This window comes from Thunnus maccoyii, chromosome 21, assembly GCF_910596095.1.
Source record: "Thunnus maccoyii chromosome 21, fThuMac1.1, whole genome shotgun sequence".
In the NCBI taxonomy this organism is placed as follows: domain Eukaryota; kingdom Metazoa; phylum Chordata; class Actinopteri; order Scombriformes; family Scombridae; genus Thunnus; species Thunnus maccoyii.
Window position 1 is genome coordinate 13,981,491 of NC_056553.1, and position 22,538 is coordinate 14,004,028.

The 22,538-nt window shown below is 39.2% G+C and overlaps 1 protein-coding gene across 15 annotated transcripts in view; it reads right to left on the bottom strand.

Moving 5' to 3' along the window:
• Positions 1 to 22,538, bottom strand: part of eya1 (EYA transcriptional coactivator and phosphatase 1) — a 61,990-nt gene that overhangs the window by 31,856 nt on the left and 7,596 nt on the right. Inside the window, exon 3 of one of the 15 annotated variants that reach the window (XM_042400047.1) lies at positions 1,216 to 1,277. The exons of 13 other annotated variants lie outside the window; for them this stretch is intronic. The gene's annotated coding sequence lies outside the window, so the exon portion shown is untranslated. Of the gene's footprint in view, positions 1 to 1,215; positions 1,278 to 7,061; positions 7,219 to 22,538 lie in introns of those variants that run through there. One more of the 15 variants, XM_042400049.1, reaches the window with a different exon arrangement.

Below are 22,538 nucleotides of genomic sequence, written 5' to 3' on the forward strand. Positions count from 1 at the left end.
ACAGAATGTTTACTGTCAATTTGCTCTGATGTATCTTGAAGCAAAAATGCCCTTAAGTGTATATCGTATTGTGTGGTATCGAAGACTGTTAACAGATGTTTGCTGGTTTGAGGCAATAGTTAATGTGCCTGTTAAAAGTGCAGCACTCTGCTTGATTATAAGAGGCCATGCCTCAGTGATGGGCAGATGAGAAGATCATGAGGCATGTGTTTGCTCTGGCAAGCTCACTAATTGTTTCTGTGTTTATACAAAAGACCACGCCACTGAAAACATTATTCTATCTTCTCATTCGAGCGCTCAAAGGATTTGATCGAGTATAGACAATGGAGTATAAAGAAGGCATGAGTGATTTGAAAAATACGGCCACAAACTCTAGACCCCATTTGTCTCTGTCACCGTTCCCGTTGCAATAGTGAGTTAATGAAATTAGGACAAAATGTTTTGTACATTATACTGCCATTTCCAATTATATTTCAGGGTTCTGTGTATCTCTTCTATCAATAAACATTGGCCTTTTACACAAGGCCACAAAGATAAATGCTCAAGTAACTCTGAGTAGTTTGAGTGCTATCAGATGGCACAAACACACCAGAATTATGAGATAAAAAGATTAAATTATGATATGTATTTACTGCATTTAAGATGATATTACTATAATGTTATGATATTGTGATACTTTGCAGTATAGTTTAACTAAAATGTCATTTTTTTTATGGTGGTTTAAGTCCAATTTAAATTAACTGAAAAAATATATTTTTATGCATTATATTACAAACCAAATAGACAAGAAATAATATAAAACAGTACAACAAAAGGCCAAGTCAGTCTTCTTCACACAAACTCCAATAATGGCAGCTGCATTGTCCTTTTCCCAAAGGTATATTAATTTACTCCTCACCTAAAAATATCACACCCTCCAAGCATACAACAACAATGATGTATAAATATAAGCACATTAAGGATCATAAAGAATAAAATAACCTTATTTCCACATATCACACACTACCTAATCCAATGTTCCAATGTTTTTCTCCTTTTCCAAAACTTTTTTCTCAATAGCTGATGACTAAAAAGCCTTCACTATCTCCAGCCAGACAACGCAGAAGGCTGAGAGAAGTTGACAGTTGTTAGAAGAGAGTCTAAGCCGATCTCTGATGCCACGCAGAAAGCTACATGTCTCTGATGCAGCTGGCACTGGCTCAGCTGTGCTCTTACCTGGACCTAGACGGCTTTCAGTCCTCTCAAACCACACTCCCTTTTCCTTCTTCTGCCTCCACCTGCCCCAGCAGAAACAATGTCACTCCTTGTTATTGCAGCTCGATGTCACAGTCCAAAACCATCCATGACACAAAAAGCCTTGTCTGAGAAAACATTATTGTTATTCTGGAGCAGAATGGGAAGAGAGGGCTAGCGGGGGAATAGAGGCGCACATTGTCTCTCTCCGAGCCGCAGCCCTGCTCCAATGTTGTTTCCTCCTACAGGTCCTCCCTCCTCCCTGAGCAAGGGGAGCATGGCCAAATGACGGAAAGGTGATTCATCATTGGTCTACGACAGCTGCAAACTGGATTAGCCCTCCCCCAATCAACATGCAAAGCGGCTTAGCCAAGGTAAGCAGGAAGGGGTGTGGGGGTTGTGGGGGTGAATGAGTGAAGGTAGGCAAAGGGGTGAGGGGTTGGGGATAGCGGGGTCTGAGGGGTAACCGAGGGTGGGAGAAAGGCCTGCCTGCTTTCCTGCTTGAGGTAGCCTGCTGCTGGAAGGGAGATGGGACTTGTTGAGCAGAGACAAGTCAAGCGTGACACCCCTAGCATCTTCAGCAGATCTTTCATCTGCAATTGACACTATCTGAAATTTATCAGCACTCCCCCTCCCGGCCTACTGACAGGTCCTAATGACCGTCAGGGCTGCTTCCCGCGGGCCTGCCTCAGCCTGGGGCCATGCCACAGCACAGAAATACACAACTTCACAGCCTATTCACAGAGGGCAGAGAGGCAGAAAGAGAACAATATATACACTTACACAGACATTATATAAATCTTGTCTTTCTCCGTGGCAACACAAAAACCCATGCTTATGACTTTTTCTTTAGCACACAGAGGCACATAACTCATGCCTGTATGTCTGCATGTGTACACACACACACACTCATGCACCGGGCACTTCAGAGGCCCCCAGACCAGTGGTGCAAATGCACACTCACACATAACACACGCAGGGCACTTTAGAGGCCCCCAGATCAGTGGTGCATCTCAGACAATGAAAGAGACTGGAAACAAGAACACGGAGAGCATATGGAGCCACATATGTTTCCTATGACGCTACGAATGCCTCTATTACTCTCCTTTAGCTGACAGTTACATTTTGCTGTCCACTCCCGCTCTGCTCGTCTCTCTGCAAACATCAAGAAGAGCCATATACTTGCATGGCTATAACACTATATTAGACTTGACTCCAGCCCACCATGGGAATACAGGGTCCAAAAAAGGTCAAAGGTATTCAACTGGTCAGGAAAAAACAAAAAGACATACATCATCTTTTTTTTCAAAAATCCTGGCATGATTTTTTTAATGGCTGACTGTTTACATGAGCCAAAGTAACATGAGATGCATGGTCTTAAGTTTTTTTTTCTCCTTTTTTTTCCAACAGGCTTTGCTCTTCACACCAAGGCAAAGCCTTCATGAATACCATTCCGGCTTTACAATTTGCCTTCTCTCCTACTGCTTATGGTACAGCCATCTAAGAAAAAATAACCATTACATTTCATCCTCTCTTTAGGACCTATGGACAACAATGGTGCCTCCTCCTGGCATTTCCCAAGATTAAAATATGCTGAGGGGATGTAAAAAAAAACACAGTTATATCAATGAAAAAGAAAGTCCGCAGAGGTAAAAGCCATAAAGACGAAAGAGAAACACATTTTGCCACAGCACATTAACAGCGATCACAGAGTTGGGGGAAATTGTGGAGAGAGAGTGTTGTGGTGGAGTGATGTGGTATAGTGTGTGTGTGCGTGTGTGTGTGTGTGTGTGTGTGTGTGTGTGTGTGTGTGTGTGGTAGCTGGTTTCTCTGTTCAGCAGTGCAGGCCTATGAAGCCATTACCATGCTGGTGTCTTAGCTATTGCCAGCAGGTGAAACCAGCCAGGTGAAGAGAGAGAGGGGGGAGCGAGGAGGATGGGAGTGGAGAAGGGAGGGGGCAGGGATTTAAAAGCAAAAACAAGTCTTTCTTCTGTGCCGCTAAATATTTATTTTTTTTTAAAAAAAGGGGTGCATTCAGCATCTTTGATGTGCTTCTTAGTTCAACCTGAACTGCCAGGTCTTTGAAGCTAACAAGAACAAAGCCAGGCTAGATGAAGCGCTGGAAGTGTCATCAAGAGAAAGAAAAAAAGAAGAAGAAGTGCCACAACACGCTTCACTCATGGTTGTTTGCTGGCCCCTTTGTTTCGCTTTACTTATTTCAAGACCTGCATTTCCAAAGGTAAACATAGCCACAGCCAAGCTTTTAGCATAGATCATCTCAGTATGCAGGCTGTCTGACCTGGCACAAATGGTTTCTTCTCATTTGCTACATATACCTATGTCACCACACAGGTGAGGGCTCTACCTTTTCTCAAGGGAAGTGTTATCTCACCGCACAAAATTTTAACATGTTTGTTTATTTCACATAGTTACGATTCTGCTGCAAATAAAAATAATAAAATAGACACTGAAAAAGAAATATTAATTTTCACTTAATATCTTTGGACGCTTCCCGTTCTCCACTCCCTGTGTCATCTTCAATGGATATTAATTTTATAGGGCAAAGTTTGAATTTTACGGACTATGTAAGGCATGTGTTGTGAGTTACAACTTTTGAAAAACAATGCTTTAATCAAAATCTAACTTTAAAACAACTAATCCCTACTTAAGCTGGTCAGCTGAATCCACATGGTGGCCCAGGAAAAATAAATCCACTCGCAAAGAATGTAGATGCAGACAACAATTGGACACAGATGTGAGTGGAATTAGGCACAGTTTACAAAATGCTACACTTCACTTGTGTCTCTTTACGTGGCCGAAAAAATGACCGCTGCCAACAAATGTAACATTAAATAGCTTGGTGTGTTTTAATCCTCGAAAATCGAGTATTTAAGAAAACAGCTGCATGTTAAAAAAAAAACAAAAAAACAAACATTTGAAATTACATTGTGATGTCATTTTGAACAATGAAAGCACTTTTCTGAACTTTGATTTCTGAGTGTGAAGGAGTTTGTTCTTACACACAATAAAACTAATAAAAGACATTATTAAAAAAAACTTTTAGATAAAAAAAAATTAAATGTTGCTTTTTATGTTTATATTCCATCCACATTTATTAGAACGGATGTACTGTACCAGACTATTCAACACTTTTTAGCAAATAAATGAGAGTTTAGGCGACAAATTATGGAAGCATATAGTGCTTCACAGACAATTAAAAAATTCGTCTGTATTTAAAAGCACAATTATTAACAGCTGCAGTGTTTGTTGATGTGCAATTTGTCTCTCTCATTTGGTGCAATCTGACATGGTGCTCTGGCAATTCACTCAATAGCTACATTAAATCTGTTAATACTGTGCTCTTCAACCTTCAAAATTATTTCCAGAAGGCTAGTTCGCCTTTGAGAGGCCATCAAACAAGATTTAAGGTGCACATTTTATCACAACCTGCCTACCACCGTGACCACCTCAGAACGAGGGAGACTTTACAGCACAAAGATGAAAGCAAGTCCAATGACAAATCTTAACGATTTTATCACTTTAATGCTTGTGTCTTGTTACTCTAATTCTCTCAAATCTGACACAGTCCTCTATTACGTTAATCGAATTATTACCTGCCCTGGATGGGAAACAGAAGATATGGTAAAATTTGCAGAAGCTATCCAAAAGACTGTATTTTTTTAAATTCAAAAAGTGAACATTTTTGAATGATCTGTACAGAAGTATGTTGTACTGAAGACATGTTTTCAATACAATGATCCCTACGGTTTCTGTTTAGACGTACAACTCAGTAGCTTCCATATTTTCTTGCACGACGTAAACATATTGCCATTTACAAACAAACACACGAGTGGGTATTAGTGATTGAAGACCTGTAATGCAATCACCAGAATCTTTAAAGCTCATTTCCTGCTCTTTCAGTCACATATTTCAGATCCAAACAGTGATGTGTTAACAAAATAACACCCTGCAGTATTTAGTAAACAACCCCTGCCCACTAATCAGGCTACTTAATAGCAGGTCCCCCATTTCCTTCTTCTTTCTCTCGCGCTCTCTCCCCCCTCTCTCTTTCCTTCTTCCTTACAAATAGCCGATTGAGGCAGGATCAATTAGCCCTCTGTGTCTTTCACCATTTTCAATCTGCACTCTGAGAGAAGAGGGCTTGGGCTCGGCCGGCTAGACACATCCATACGGAAGGCATCAGGCCTTGGGCAAACAATGCCACCGTCATCGCCGACTACTCCTGCTTGTACACACTGCTGCAACACATGCATGGAGATACGCAGCCAGGCAGAGAGACTCTGATCTCTCCCTCTGTGTAAAGCAAATACACAGTGTAAACAGCCCCAAATCAGTCTGCTCATTATCTGCTAATTGAATAAATAAGGTTATTGTGTGAGTGAATGGTTGCAGCAGGCGGTCACACACACTGTCATGTTTGTCTACACAGGACGGAGGCCACTCTGCAAGCAGTCTGGCCCACTAGCCTATCCTAACCTCTCTATTTCCACGCTTTCATCTACTAACACACACCTCTCTAAACACCGAAAAGGGCAGGCGTTTGAAAATGATAGGAATTAGAGGATGAAAAAGGAAAGGAGAAAAAAGAGCCAAATTTCAGAGGGATGAAGTGCACAGACGCGCACACAATAATTCCCTGACTTGTGATGTAAGTCTGTGATCCTGCACAGAACATTAAACCAGAACATCCTTCAATTAAAGAGGCTAGTGATTACAGCGAGTGACTCATCTGCACTACACGTGAAATACTGGCGAGTGGAGACGCAGCACGGCCGGGAGTCGGGCCTGTTGTCTTGGTCAGACGCTGAGAGCCTCTCAGGTCTCCTCATAGCATTCCTGGCCTCAGCAGATGGCATTAGATGTCAACTGCTTTAACTGTGTTGGTTTTGTTTGTTCTGCCAGTCGAAAAGGACTCCTGCAGGCTCCAGCATGTTTTCCTTTCCTGATCAAAAATGTAAACGGGGCTAAACAGAAAAGGATCCCACACTTCAAACAGAAATTTAGATATATGTGCAGCTACAGTATTATTTTCTCATGTGAATAAAGTTGACTTTTTTTGCAAATCAAAAGGGTTTTTTAATTACAAACAGGGAAAATTTTTAGGTTATCATTTTTAGGATGGCAATTTATATCTGTAGCAAATAAAAAGATTTTTTATAAAAATGTCATCTATAGTTACTGATGGAGATTTTTGTAGACAAACTGGACATTTAAATTTCTAATCCTATATGACATAATGCATGTGTTATAAAAACAGAACATATTATAATATGATTTGTAGCAATTATCAAATATATGGATCTAAATTATTATTGAAATGAAGTCATATTACATTTTTAAAATGACATCTTTATAAGGACATGAGTTGTATTTACTTTTACTTAAATTAAAACGCCTGACCAATTCCTTTCTTTATCACTCATAATAAATTAATTAAAACTCTCCCATGAAGATTAAAACCATCACATTTAGGTGATATTATTTCCATTTTAATTACTTTTTTGAATAACTCCAAAGAATTACAATAATTCTTATCAAAATAAAAATTCAGTAGGTACTCTTTCAAACCATAACAATTAATGAAAAGGTTTGCTCAGAAATTAATTCATCACCTGCTCTGTTTGACAATAATGCTTTTAATTCTGTCCTAAATTTTATGCTGATGCACATTTATGAAATAAGAGACTATTTCACACACACACATACACACACACACACATACTGACATACTCAAAAATTAGAAAAAGTAAGACAAGATTTGTAAACCAACGCATTAATCGCCACATAGAAATCAAAGTCATACTCACTACAATTATGGTTGAATCCCCTGTGTGTTTATCCCTTCTTATATCTTCTATTTGAAAAAAAAAATCTGCTGCAGAAAGATTGGGCAGTCCAGCCGAATGGACAGCAAACTTTCTAAAACAGTTCTTCAGGTGCTGGTAGAGTCTGTAGCACAATAAATGAAAACTACAAGACTACTTTTTTCTTTTTCATTTTAGGTGTTGGAAGCCATGGAGCCCCGCGCGGTATCTCAGGAGACCCAGTCCTAGTGAGAAAGAGAGTTGTCCGATTACTGCTTCAGGCAGTGACTTGTGAGTGTCTGAGGAAGAGGGAAAAAAAGAGAGAGAGTGAGAGAGAGAGAGAGAGAGAGCAAGGGAGGGAGGGAGGGAGGGAGGGAGGGAAAGGCAGTGAATGAGGGAGGGAGAGGGAGGCTGCTGCCGTTTGAAAAAGCAGAAAAGTTGCTTGGTGCTCTCTCACAGGAAGACTTTGGGTCTGGAGGAGGCACGGGGGAGTTGTGCCTCACACTAGCTCCCCATATGTCATTCACTCACAGCTTTAAGCAATAGAGTCCTCTCCAGATTGTATCAGTGGAGACTAAGACAATGAAATAGCAGATCTCTCCACCGGCCTGCCTGTCCACTGGAACACCAGGCTCTGCTCACACACCCCGAGGGCCCACACTTCTCTTCTCCCCCTCGTTCTCCCTTGTTTTTGTTATGTTCCTTTTTTCGCCACAAACCGCGTTTTTTGCTCTCTCTTCTGTGTCTTAGGTCATTGCTGGATTTCTCTCTGTCATAGAGGGACTTCTGAGGGTAAACAAGGGTTTAGCTCATTAGCTTAGGTGATGGGGAGCTGGAGGTTTAACAGCGGCCGAGCGGCTCAGCTCTCTCTGTCTCAACAGCAGTCTAGTGGAAGTCTTCCGTCAACACATACACACCGCGTCTGTGTGCAAGGTAATGACTGCCTTCTGTCTGCTCCAGGTTATTATTTCAACTGTGCGAAGCTGCTACACAAGGCCATGCTGCTACTGATGAGCTTAAACTGGTGACTTATTCAAGCTGGTGATGAGGCTTGTACAGCTTTTACATCAATCTGTCATACCTTTTTTTTTTTAAAAGAATATCAATTCTGTGTAATGAATGGTTGAAAGGTCAATGGACCATTTCTAATTTGTTTAATTTCCTCAGGATAAAAACTGTGCGTGAAATACCAACTGCAATACTGAAAAATGATTACCAAGAAAGAGGAAATCATACGTTTGCTATGGTAAAGAAGTGGTGAAAGAAGAAGAACACACACGGCTAGAAGAATAGTATACTGTGTTAGTTGTTGGCCTGTGTATGCAGTGCTTGTATGTCTCTGTTACCAGCTGGTCAGTGGGTGATTATAAGAAATAAAAAATGACCGTGTGTTGCACTAACAGAGCACATTCAAATAATTTTGTTGTATGGCATGAGGTCAACCAACTACTGAACTACTACATTTCTCAATCTCTAATAGCTGCAGAGTTCACAACCCGTACTGAAAGCAGGTCAACACAAACCCAACCTCTGCAGCAGCAGTCAACAAGGAGCTGACAGAAATAGAATTGAGCTGCACTGCTCCTGATTTAAATACACTGCAGTAATGATGTGGACTGCTGGAAATGCAAGTGCTACCTCCGTTTCCAAATCAACTGCCCACAGGTAAATCCATAGGATCATGTTTCAATATCTGTGCATGAAATATATTGCACATTGAACAGATTCTTTATAACTCAAGTGACTAATAGATGCTTGGGGAATCTCAAGTAACTATTTCTAATAGCGGAGGGGTACACATGCCAATTGAGTTACTGCATTTACTCTGTCGCTCTCTATTTCAATAAGCAGCTGTATAAAATTAGCTTGAGATGTCATTTTGCAAGTGAGTTATTTTCAAATTGCACAGTATAATTATCCAGAGTTGTTTATGTCTCAACGACAAAACTCAGATTTTCCTCGCACTCCTCAGCTGCATGCAGTGCTGTATGGTATGTTTTGAATCAAGGCTCCAATCAACCCAGTAGTTTTACTGGGGATGTTTCGTGATTGCTATTTTCATGTTCCACAGGATTGAATGCAATGCCGTTAAATGCAAACGATCTCATGAAAAGTAGGTTTAACTGAAAATGTATATTTACAAGAAGCTGAGTTGCTGAGTTTTAGAATTATGCATTCGCACAAATTGCTGAACGCTTTTCGTTTAACATTTGATAAGAAATATTCATATGTACAAAACACTACAGTTTAAGAGGACATATTCAGTCAAAGAAAACCTAATTTGATGCGCACATTAGAACAATAAAATAGTCTATTCTGCAACTATAAAAACCTAAAAACCTAATAGAACAATCTACATCTGCCAAATGGAAGCTTAACAAAAGATGCACTGATACTGTTCAACTGACATCAGTGCTAAAACGCCACTTGCCAAAAACTATATCAAGTAAGAAATTTGAGAGGTTTGCTAAGATTAAATGTGAAGCCGTTCTTTATTAAGGATTATCTTGATGGGACTCAATGGTCTTCATGTGGGGTTGCAGGGATGCCTGCCTGCAATTTAGAGTGAAGAGAGATCTCCACTGTCCTCCACTGCCAACAGGTTATCCACTCAACTTCTCACACACATGAAAATAGACTCACTTCCAAATGGCTGATTTGGTTTTTGAGATAAGGAATGGAGAGTTAATGTACATCAAACTGGAACCCAAGTACTTGGAAAGTTTTAGATCCTAAACTGTGGTGAGTTTTTCCTCCTGTTGTTCCACAAAGAAGAACATGTTGGTGTTTAAGAGTTTACTTATCTTGACAAAGATTACATAAACAGTGTGAGAGCAGCATAACCGGTGTGACAAGGGATCAAATGGTACAGATGAAACGAAATGCTAACACCCTGGTGACACAGTTGCAATATTTTCATATGCATATGCTGCAAATTTGTTTGGGTAGAGCTACTACAGTGTTTATACAATGTCACACATTGGGGAGGATCAAGTTCCTTTTTTGACATACATCTCCACAGAGCATTACACTCAAGTCCGTCCCCCAAGACGGGAAATCTAAACTTGGGATAACTTGGGATAAAATAACAGTTTTTTATATATTTATACAGGCATTACCAGGTGAAGTGTTCACCTATTGACTAAGGAGAAAATACAAACCTCCCAACCCCTAGGCTTGCCCCTGACACAAGTGGGACATTAAAGTTGCTGGATGGCAATTTGTCAAAGAGCTCTGTAAGTGCAGGTACTGGATATTCCTGAGTTATTTAATGTGCATAGTTTCCTGTTGAAAATAACTGAGCTGCACAGAGTGACATATCCTTGGTAAAGCAAAGCAGCACTGATGACCAAGGGAAATTCAAGATCATTTTCAATACTATTCCATTCCTCCTCCATTCCAACTGCTTGTATTTTCATGTGAAGTCTGTAATACTAACTTAAGACAGCTAAACCAATCAAAGCAAAAACAAAAAGCAACCCACATTTTGAGGCCCCAAAACAAGTTATCTTGAGTTTAAGATGTCTTTCTGCATGTAGGATTCAAACATATACAATATAACATTAACCCATCTATCTACCAGGCTTTCATTAAATTCTAAAGAAAATCTTTGATGATAAGTTGTCACCACAAAAAAGATTTTGACAGTGCAGACAGATAATTTTGAAGTCTCTTAAGGTAAATTAGTAGCAAGTCAAGTGCTTTCAAGTGGTGAATGAAAGTTCCGAGTGAAGCCAGAATTCCTTATAAACATAAACATCAGGTTGGCCTGCCTCGCCGAGGAGCAGTGATAAAAGTAAACACTGTGCATACCTCAACATGAAAATACATGGGAGCTTTCCTCTACGGCAAGAGAGGAACAAAGGAAATGGTTAACCTCAGTGGACGTCACAAACTTAAATTAACAGAGTGACCTTATTGTTGCAGCCATCTTGGTTCCAAACAAAACAAAGAGAACATGTTTTGAATTAAGTTAAATACTCATTTGTATGATGAATGAAAAAAGTAGAAAAAAGTCCCAGGGTTTCCAAGTGTCTATATTTTGTATTTGTTGTGCTAAAAATAACAGTGCATGCTAAATAGTATTTAGCTAAAGAACACTAACCTGACACATTTATCCATATACTATGAGAGACAAGTTATACTTTATGACCAGTGAGGCACACCTGGGGAAAGTCTATGAGGACCCCGAAAATCCTCAGACAGACACTTTATTGCTCTCCAATGGCCCCAAAAAAGCCAAACAAGCACACTTTAGAGACCTATTACTCAGAATGAGACATCGCTACAGCTGGAAGTATCACCACGGGCATTACACTTAGAATATATAGCCCGTTAAAAGATAAAGCAAGTGAGAAGAGTAAATGCAGCTTAATAAGGCACATGAATGAGGTTTGTTTCATATATATACAGAGATTCATGTTATCCTTAGAATCTGAATTTCTTCATTAATATGTGATTCAACTTTCACCATAAAGTAAGGCTTAATATGCATTTGCATGAAGCATCATTTAAAAATAAATGTTTTTAGCTTAACTAAGATATCAACACTTTATGCAATTCCCTTTTTACACCGTAGTCCGCATCGCTTGTGAAGCTGTCACTGATCTTTGCTTACAATTTATGGACTGGAAAAACACAGGGACAGTTCTGATACAGATACGTTTTCTCCCAAACATTCCAACAAAATCATTTTTTGAATAAATTTGAGGAGAATAAATAGTGCGTGCAGTTGCAAAATATGCTCAATTTTACATCTCATGTCAAATGGTTTTTAGAGGCAGTTTAATGTCATCTAAAATTTCCTTTAGTTCAGTGATTGTTCTGGCTACCAACTGCTTGGCTTATGTAATTCTCAATAGATGAAAACTGTGTGGCAAAAACTGAGCTTGCGTGATTTTGTAATGTTTTAAATAAAAACAGACCAAATTTGAGCCGTATTGTTATCGGCATCACAATATTAAACAACATACTGTTTAATTTATACCAGAGATTATTATCAATATGACAGCATTTTTAACACCATATGGACTTAATAATCCTAATTTGGCTTGTCTTTGTGATATGAACATATCCACAAGGCAAATGTATTAATATACTCATATTTAGATTTGCTTCATTTAAATCGCAGGCAAATGTTCAGTTTCTCTCTGGTCATTGTTGTTCTATTGAGCTGCCTTTGCCGGTCCTCAGTATTGTGTCATCTAGTTGAAAGTTGTATGGCCCTTTGCCTCCACCAGTTTTCAACAAAACGACAAAGCTTCCATTCTGTATCTCTCAGCTACTCTCCTCACACCAGTGGATAAATGATCTCATATGAATTTCCCGTAAATGCACTGTACTCAGTGCTGGATAAAGCTTCACCTCACTGGTGCAGGTTTGTAGGACAAAAAAGCAGAAAAAATACTTTTTTTTCTATACACTTGAGTTCAACTTCTCACATTTAAACCTGATAGAACAGTTCTTTCTTCTTAAAACTGTTCTACAACAAGCCTTCTCGTGCTTCTCTGCCCAGATTCCATAGCTTAGCAGCATATTTTGATTGTGAATACAACTACTAAGGAATCTGATGAAAACTATAATCTGGCAAGATGAGCAGATATCAGTGATTGTAAGTAAGTGGAGGAGGGGCAGTGAGTCAGCTGTGTCATTAAACCTGAAGGCCAGGATTACTGGTGCTAGTTCTTAAGTCACAGAGCCTCAACCAGCAATGCCACTAAATCTAAATCAGCTGCACCCTAAAATACCAATATGTTTGGTAATAAATTGTCAGCACCCCTCTAATGGCAGCATTTGTCAGGGCTGCCCCAACTGTCTGGGACTGGCTTCTGACTTGTGCAACCCGGGCGGCCAGAAATGTGGCACTCCCCGTCTCCTCCACAGCTGCCTGCCCAGTTGGGCCCAGGTCAGCAGAGTGCCGGGGCCGGCCGCTGATCAGCAGGCTTGCAGTGGAAGGGGAGGGGGGGCGGGGGGGTTGTTGGCCATCACTGGGAACTTATGTTCACCACACCACCAACTCCCAATGGGTTAGAGTACAAAATGCAGAGGTTATAGACATAAGTTGCTTGCAACCCCCTTCCCCTAAGGCTTACTCCCTGTTCCTGTACCCCCCTTCCACCAACCCCTGAGTCACTCGCCAAACCCCCACTAGTCCAGCCACTGTGACATTTGTGAAGCCAGGAGTCCACATAACAAAAACACATTAGGCAAATGTCTGGGGTCAAACGTCTGTTTGAATTGGCCAGATGAAAGCCACTTAGATTGGGTCTGTGCCATTCTGCTTAGTGACTAAATACAGTTACAAAAGAGGGAGTGCTGTATGAGCCAGTGGTTTGTCTCACTGACAGAATATGCTTCCACATTCAAGTTATGGTGCTGTGTGTGCCAAGGGACGATACAAGAGCACAGACAAGGCTATTTAAGCCAGGGGTATTAACAATCAGCTAGCTATCCCACATAAATAAAACAGAAATACTACACACCGGAAAATAACTTATATTTAACCTACATCCACATTTGTTCTCTAAGAAGCAAGTGCAAGCAAACACAACGGGGGTATTTGCAGTGATGAATGTGCATTGCCATTGGACACCAGTTTTCAGTAATTTTTAACTCCTGGGCAGACTTAACAGCTGGGCTTATCTGTCTTCCTTGCCTCCTTCTGCGTGTGCACTTAAAAAAGCAGAAGCTTGGATTATCTAGGCACCAAATGTCACTCATTTTATAGGACAGCGGGAAACGTGCTGAGCTGCACAATTTTTTACAGCCTTGAGGACAGTGTGAACTATCAGCAGCTTGCCCAACTAGTAGCTTCCCCCAGTCATGCTGGTGTCAGAGGGACATGAAGCATGACATGAAGTTCTAAAATAGCTAATGAGATAATCGCAGTTTAGGACTATGAGAGAAGAGTGCTGATGTATATGCTAATACCTTACTGCAAAGTACCTCTTGGTGACTTCTGTACATGTGTCTGGTACTTGTCACTGGAGTCATTACGAGTGAGGGAGACAGCCTTTCATTTATTGTTTTTACTAGAGCACTACTGCTGCACTATCAATATCCATTGAACAGGAAGAGCTGTCTTAGTTACTTTACATATGATAAAACAAAGATCGCATTATCCAAGTGAGGAGACTACTAATGGGAGGAAATAACAAATACAACAGTAATTCATTGAATGTAAACACCAATTCACTCTATCCAATTCTGTCTAATTGTAATGCTAGTCCACCTCCCTGAAATCTCAGGCTTTGCAGCCTCCTAATGCAGTTCATTTGGACAAACATATCATTGTGGAAGACATCAATAGAACCGACTGAACTAAATGATATGCCAACTTTCCATGTTTGTTTCCCCTCGATGTGTTCGGAACAGCAGTGGCCCCGCTAAAAGGTGACTTCCTCTATGAGGAAATGGAATTTGCAATGCACTCCTTACAGCACACTCTCCCTTTGTACTTGTGCAAAAATATGTTCTATCTCATCTAGCTAGAACTGCTTACAAGTGATTTGAGGAAAAACACTCTCATATTTTAGTTTTCTATGGCAGTAAACTGCATGTCGGGGTACAGTATTTCTCTGTTAACATAATTTAACAGGCTAATGCATGATACCCTAGAATAATTTAACTTAAATGTGCCTTTTTTACTGCACCAAAAAAAAGACGCTGAACAACAAGAGACAAACTCAAAAATTGAATGCAACAATAATCCTGTTGTCTGCCTCGCTCTTGAGAGTGCTCTTTCCATTAATAGTCCACTGCTATAAGTTTTTCTGGGAAACTTTTCATCTTCTGATACTGTAGAATTATATATGTTGCAAAGCAGCATTAATGAAATTTAACTGTGATCACGAGGTAGACAGCACAGTAAAAGGTGCATTTCAAAGGGGGAAGTAACAAACGGACTGTCTTAGATAAGTAACCACAACAATGGTGTTGAGAGTGAGCATGAAGCTGAAAATGTATTGACAGGTCAGATTTATGTGCTTTAAAAAGCTTTAAAGGCAGAAATGATTGATTGTTAGTTAAGTTAATGTATCTGCTCCATAAACTAAATGGATTCTCATTGATATCTCACCTCTTTTAAGGGTCCATCTCATTCCATCTATTGCATAGCCTCTTTAAATCTTCTCTGTGGACTCAAAACTTTCTTACTGTATCCATGTTTGGTTATAAAACAAGCAGCTCATATTTTATTTGCCAACGGCTACAGGTCCTGACCTGAAATTTGATTTTTTTTTTTGGGGGGGGACAATATGAAACAATTGCAGCAACATGTATATTAAGTCAACAACTATGGAACAGACAAAATAGAGGTATTAATATTAAAACGTATTATATGTGCAGTGTATAAAGACAGTAAGCTAAAAGTTAGAGATTTAGAGTTAAGTTTCCAACCACTGCCAATTGCCCTAAGGGATATCTCTTCATGACACCTTTGATAATTAATACACCTTTTCCACCCTGTGAATCAGAGGTAAATTATCACTTTAATGTAGAAGATTCCCCTGATTAACCTTTTGATAAAGACACACACAGTGAAGAGAGACGTGTTGAACTGCCAAGGACCTCTGATGATGAACATATGATTCATCAATACCAGCAGCTCTGCGCGTCTTTCCTGAAAACACAAACGAAACCACAACAAAGAAATTCCAGTCATCCAGGGTATTGCCTCTGACTCCAAAATAAACATTACGTTTTGTTACAAGGATCCGCTTCTGCATTAAGGGGGGAAAAAGAAAGTGGGAAAACAAGGGAGAGAGTGTGAAGCCCTCTTCCTCTTGTCTTTGTGACTCAATTGCTGAAGCCCCAGGTGTTTTTGGTTCTCAAAACATGCAGTCAGTTCTCTGGTTGACTTTTAGTCTACCAAAAGCAAAAGAGAACTTCTTTCTTCTAAATCAATGAATCAAATTGTTAGTAATGTTTTCTGTGCCTACTAGTACCAGCTACAGTAGATAGACCTATAAATAGCTCAGCAGCCTGCCATGGAAACAACCAACCGCCTAGCCTCGGATCAGTTACAGGAGTAGCAACTTTTTATAGGTCACAAAAACTTCCAGTTGCCTAGGAAACAATGTGGAAGAATAGTGCACAGAACAGGTAATACTGGTCAGGGCAATTAGAGGGCCCATTTTGTTGAATGGGAGTTATCAGAGAGCTAGCTTGGAGTAATTGAGGGGTTTGCTCATTCACTGGCCACAGACTGTTCTGCTAAAACTGCACCTGGGCCAAGGCACCTTGAACAACTTAACAATGGAAAGAGATGGCTGTTTGTTTTCTGTAAGCCAGGGGAAGTATCTGGTGGAAATTTGTCAAAGGATGAGACTGGTGGTTTCACAAAAAGCTGTACTTGAATATTGATTTCCATTTTAGACTTGGGTATTCTATAGCTGTTCATTCTATTGCCAAGTTAAAGTGGAAAGCAATGGATGTGCTCTGACTACAATTGTGCCCAAAGTACTGAGCTCCAAATGTGTTGCCTTGCAGCATATTTTACAACATCCGTTTATGTTCATCTCTTGCTCTGGGTCTGCTTTCAATCATTTGTGTGCATCAGAAGCTTTTATATTTTGTTTTTTCTGGCAAGCAAGGTGCTTCCAACTGTCTTTATATTGTTTGTGGATGGCTGAGTACAATTCTACCACATCTGGATTAAACTCCTCCTGTACCTGCTGATAAAATCTCTTAGGCAGCCCAGCAGTCACAGCTGTGACTCTCAAAGAAGCCTGCATCAATTGCATGATGACTATGCAATTTACAAAATTACAAGCTAGCTGAAACCCTGCCCCAAAGAAGCCCCAGACTCTGCCTGAATTATTAATCAACTATTGATGAAGGCCTGATAAATGCACTCGGCTCACCATCCCAATGACATTCTTGTCTCCTGCCCTGAGCCACTTCTGCCACTCCGCCTGCTGATTTCCTGTCAGTTAATACAAAAGTCACAAAGATCTGAAAAGTGCTAATTTAAATCACAAAAGAGAATTGTATTCAACAATGTATCAGCTTACACATCATAATTGTACTACTATCTCTCCTGCCCGGGAACTGAAACAAGCACACTTCCATGCCAGCTAATTACAGTTTCACACTGTGTGACAGTCGACAATCTTCCCCTATTCTGTTGGCCAGCCACCAAAATCTTCTAATGTGCACACACAGGGGGAATCAACATGCCAACCTGATGGAGATATACAAACATCAGAGGAGAATTACTGGCATAATTCTGATTACCTCTCTGCCTTTAGGTATTAATATAAAATCCATCAAGTATTAAAAAGAGAACATTATTTTTGAGGAATGGGAAAGATGTGACATGCTCTTTTTTCACAACGTGGATAAATCGTCTGAAAGACATTCAATAATTTATTTTAACACATCAGGGGAACGCATAATACCTCACATATTGTGGGGATGTTTATTTATCAATATAATGTACATTATCAAATGACAGTCAAGCACCTCAGCAGCCCTTCTGACTGACCCCTGGGCCTGGTCGTCCATATCTCCACCACCATCACCTCTAGCAGCTGCAGAGCACTTAATAAATTGCACCTTTAACAAAAGGAAAAGGTGATGAATTGAAAAATGTTTAGCCCTTTCATGCATAATTAATGCTGCCTCTCCCTCAAATCGTCTGCCGATAAATAATTAAAATTAATCTCATTATGGAAGTTTTCATTATAGGATAATTTAATTAAATGAAACCCTGAGGACCTCTGAGGGCCTGGAGCCACTAGCGCCCTACTCTTCTAATGGGTAGAGGACAGGAGAGTGCCCTGGTAATGCACAGGAGCCCATACATTATTTAATGGATCCCACTAAGTAAGAACAGATCAATGATAACTTGTCATCCCATCAATGTGTTGAAAGCATTCCAGAGCCCACTACAGGACAAATCCCAAAACTGGAATAGAAAAATATCTGCATGAACATGTGGAAAACCCACACACTCACTGTATGTGTGTACATACTGTACACCGAGCAATGTCACTGATGGTCATTTGAGGATGCAACTTTGAATATTCTTTGTTCGTGCATACTGAAATGCAATACCAAAGAGAGGATGCCGGCGCATTTTACTGATGGGAAGGCAGCGGAGGGCTAGAGGTTGGAGGAAGAAGAGAAAAGAGTAAGACTTGACGCCTGTTGCCTACATTACACTTCAGGTCAAATGTGCTTCAGCGCAAATGGTGAAGGGTACGAGGTGTACATCTGATACCAAACAATAAATGATATCAGAGTCAAATGGGAGCCATTAAAGACCTTCTTAGTGAATGAGAGGAGGGGCTGAAGAGGAAGAGGGTATCTGGGTTTGTCTTGTCTCCAGGAGCACTTAAGCACTCTAATTATCACACCGCAGTGAAGATGCACACATCTAGTTCACATTGAGACGACTTGAGCTACTTTTCGCCACACATGGATCAATTTTCAGCTATTCACACAAACCTCAAATAAATAGCAGCTTGAAGTTTTGATTATAATGATATATAAAAAAGATAATCACGATAAATACAATCTATCATGCATATCTACTGGGTTAAGAAATGTAAAAAACTCTCAAAAATACATTATGTTTATCTCATTCTGGCTCTCTTAATACTAAAAAGATTGCTTGTTGCAATAATGATAATTCCTGTCCTCAGATCATGAATGACCTATAGTTCAAAGGTTGACCAATTCTGCGTTCTAACCTATATTTAGAGGTGCTGTTCTAAATAATAATAATACCATTAAGCTTCAGTTAAAGCCATCACCTCTACTTCAGATGCAACACATTGTGTCACTTTTACTAAACTTGTTTGATGCAAAAGAATAATAGATAATGAAAATGGGAGTTTTAATGGTGAATAATTGGTATGTAAGTATGTGTTTACTCATATATAAATGTCAGGCCAGTGTATCTTATTTACAAAGAAACTGAAATCTCTTTAACTAAAATTATACTGATGAATTTTATTCCTGTTGGACTTTAAGAGATTTTGGTTTATTTGACTTCTTTTCAGCACCATGGAAGCCTTGTGCATGACACAAAGTGTGGCACATTTTGCTTTTTGCATTTTCTATTCTTTGATTGGTGCTTACTGAATAATGGTGTAACCCAATGTGGAAAAAAAAAAACAGTTTCCAAAAGGGGGGTCAAATAATTTTGGTCCAGGGCCAAATTTGACTGAAGGGCTGCTATTTGATTATTGTGATTGCAGTTCTTCAAAATCAATGTGTTCACTGTTTTATAAATTAAATGAATGAAATTATTATGCTCAAAGTGTTGTGTAAAGTGTGTGGTAATGAAGAACATATGTGACAGACTTATATTTGAATACACAATCTCACATTATGCATATGTCGTGTCTGCATTTCAAAGAGGAAATCTTTAACATAAACATTAGCATTTTGTGAAAACAACTGAGTAATTAGTTTAGGGCATAATAAGCTGGGGTAGGCACACAATGAAAGAAAGCATTCTGGCTTTAAAATGAATAAAAATTGATTGTGTCCCAATAAAAAACGAATTGGCGGAGTGTTAACTGGATTCCACATAAACGTCTGTAGCAGTCCCTGGCCGCTTTATTGTGTGCTAATGCAATAGAGAACACTTAGCAATAAATGCTCCTCTCTGATGAGCTCACAGAGGCTTTCCAAGATGGCCTGATGAAATTGTAAAAATTAGATTTGAGCTAGCTGCTAATGACTCCTAAAACAAAGGAAAATCTCTAAATAGAATTAGCCTGCCCTCCTCTTCTCTAAATACATCATATGTAAATTACTGTCATTTGGAGAAATATGCTTGCCTGGAAGGTAAAGCCTTCATTAGAGATCTCAGTAGGTTTGGGACTCGAACAAGAACTCCTCCAGGACATTTAAAAAGTTTGAGTACTGAGAGAAGGTAAAGGTATTGTTCACTCACGTCAGCAGATTAGAGATACTATATGACTTAAATCTGTTTTTGATCATTTTAATCAGACCAGCTGGATTTTGTTCCTGGGCTGACAGCATAAATAGCTGCCATGAGAAATGCTGCATATGTAAAATTTAAGATTGTTTTAATCTATATTCATATTTAATTCCAAATCAAATTGTGCTCAACATACATCAGCCAAGTCGATGTACCCTTTCTCTTAAAATAGCATGCTCACTTACAATATCTTCAATGAATCACTTCATAAACGCAGCACCACAGACACCAATATAGCATCTCAGTGAAAGTTATTTAATACACATAATTAAATGTGTGAAAGTCTGATACATTGTGGTGGTCACTTTGACCATAGAGTACATAATTATTTTTTAAGCTTTTAACATGTTATAGCATCAACCCTGTGTGACTACTCCATTAACTGGATGATATCTAAGCTTTGATTAGTGCTGTCCTTTCAATTTAGCTTCCACAGCCAAGAATTAGTATTAGATCTTAAGTGCTGTGAGTGCTAAGTTTTTCCTCAAATTTCTCAATTTCTCCAATATGTTATTAACTTTTATATAAGGCTAAAATAATTTGGAGGATGCTAAAATAAATCTTTATACTATTCTATAATAATGATTTATTTATGTAATTATTTAATTTAGTGTTTTTACAAGTTGAGTTAAGTGACTCCTGCTGTTGTTTTCTGTGTTATGTTGTGCAAGATTATTTATTTAATCATAATTGTTAATGCCTATTGCCTAATCTAATCATTATGCTTACTGACTAGTCAGGTGGTCATAATTTGGTGTGACATTGTTCATCAAATAAAATTTAAAAAAGTCAAACATTAAACTGATAACTATTTGTTTATTGGGTGAGTACATATTTCATGTTTTCTTTTAGGGTTTTTTTGTTGTTTTTTTTCCACAGCTGATAAGGCTGTATTAGTGCAGCACTGGTTGACAAATTAGTTGGCTGACTTACACCAAATATGTTGTTTAACTGCAATTTTATAATTAATGTCAACATTTCATTCAACATTTTGTGAGTAATCAAAAATATGTAGGCATTATACCTCAAACACAATTAAGTAGACTTGACTGTAATTCAGCCAGTTCCAAAATGAACAATGCAACTTTGTCAACTAAAGGTTTAGAAATGTTTACACAGTCCCTACAACCAATTATTTGCCCTCCTAGAGAAGCCTCCACTTAACCACTCAATGGCCATTCACACTACCCTCTATTGTTTGTATAGGGCAAGTAAAACAGACATATATGACAACTGCAGGAATTACACACCAATTAAACAGGATAAGTTGTGTTTGCAGGAGCTGCTCAACTGTTTCCTAATACAAACAGTATGCCTGCCAGTTGCCTATAGCTTCAGGACACAGCCCTTGTGTGTTCCTACCATGTAGGTAATTCACTTATCTGGGCATTGTTCTCAGTTCATCCCTGTTGAATCACATGGCTTTGCCATTAGATTTTCCCAGCTTTAGGTAAAACCTCCACCAAATATAAGCACAGACCTCACAGGGTTTCCCAAATTAAAGCATCCAAAATGTTTAGTGTTACCAGGGAGTTACATGTGACCCTACATGTCATTGAAATTGTTTAAAGAAATGCGTTGTTACACCATGCATCACTAGCATACATTACATATTTGCAAGGTAATCACTAATAGGGTGTCAAAAAGGTTTTAAATAAATGTAATTGTAAGTAAAAGCAGAACATCTGTGGATTTATTATGCATTGGACAGCTGATGTCCGCATGGCTGCAGTGGAGAGTGCTGTACTGTATGTCTGCATGGTAGTGAAGTTTGAGTGTTTTCTGAGCGTCTGACAGGAGGATCACATATGGAGCAACAGCTACACTGCAGCTGTGGGGTATTTCCACTGTCTATAAGCACCTACCTATTAATGGGCTTAAAGAAACTCATAATACCTACAATCTGTCAAACAGCTGCTGCACTATGTTTCATTCTTAATAACTCTAAGATGCAACCATTTCTTATCAATACAAAGGTGAGCAGATATTCTATATTACATTTCCTGTTTCCTTTTATAACTCACATATAAATTGTGGATGGAGGTCAAGAGGCAGAGGACAAGACTAGAATAAATCCATACAAGTTATACTTTATTCCAACCTAACATCTTCATTTGGCACTTTCTAAATAAAGAGAAAAATATAAAGAAAATAAATGAATTTATTGTCAAAAATACAGCTATGTCCCTTTATGATATGCACTGTAGGTGACACATCAGATGTATCTAAATAGTTAATCAGCCCTGATGTTCTTGAAGGAGTCAAGCAACGGATTACAGTAATTGAAAGTCCATACTGCGACAGAAATAACTGTTCTCACACAGGGGCTAGACCCACTGGTGCCTTTTGCTGTCTGTTGGCGAGAACTAAATATATTTTCTGCATTCTGAATGGCATTCCATTCGAACACATACATGCCAGTAGTTAACAGTGTATGTGAATAAATAGCTTTCTCAGCCAAGCCTTGAGACACGTCAAAGATGGGTGCGTATGTATATGATTTGTTTGTTTGCGGACATATA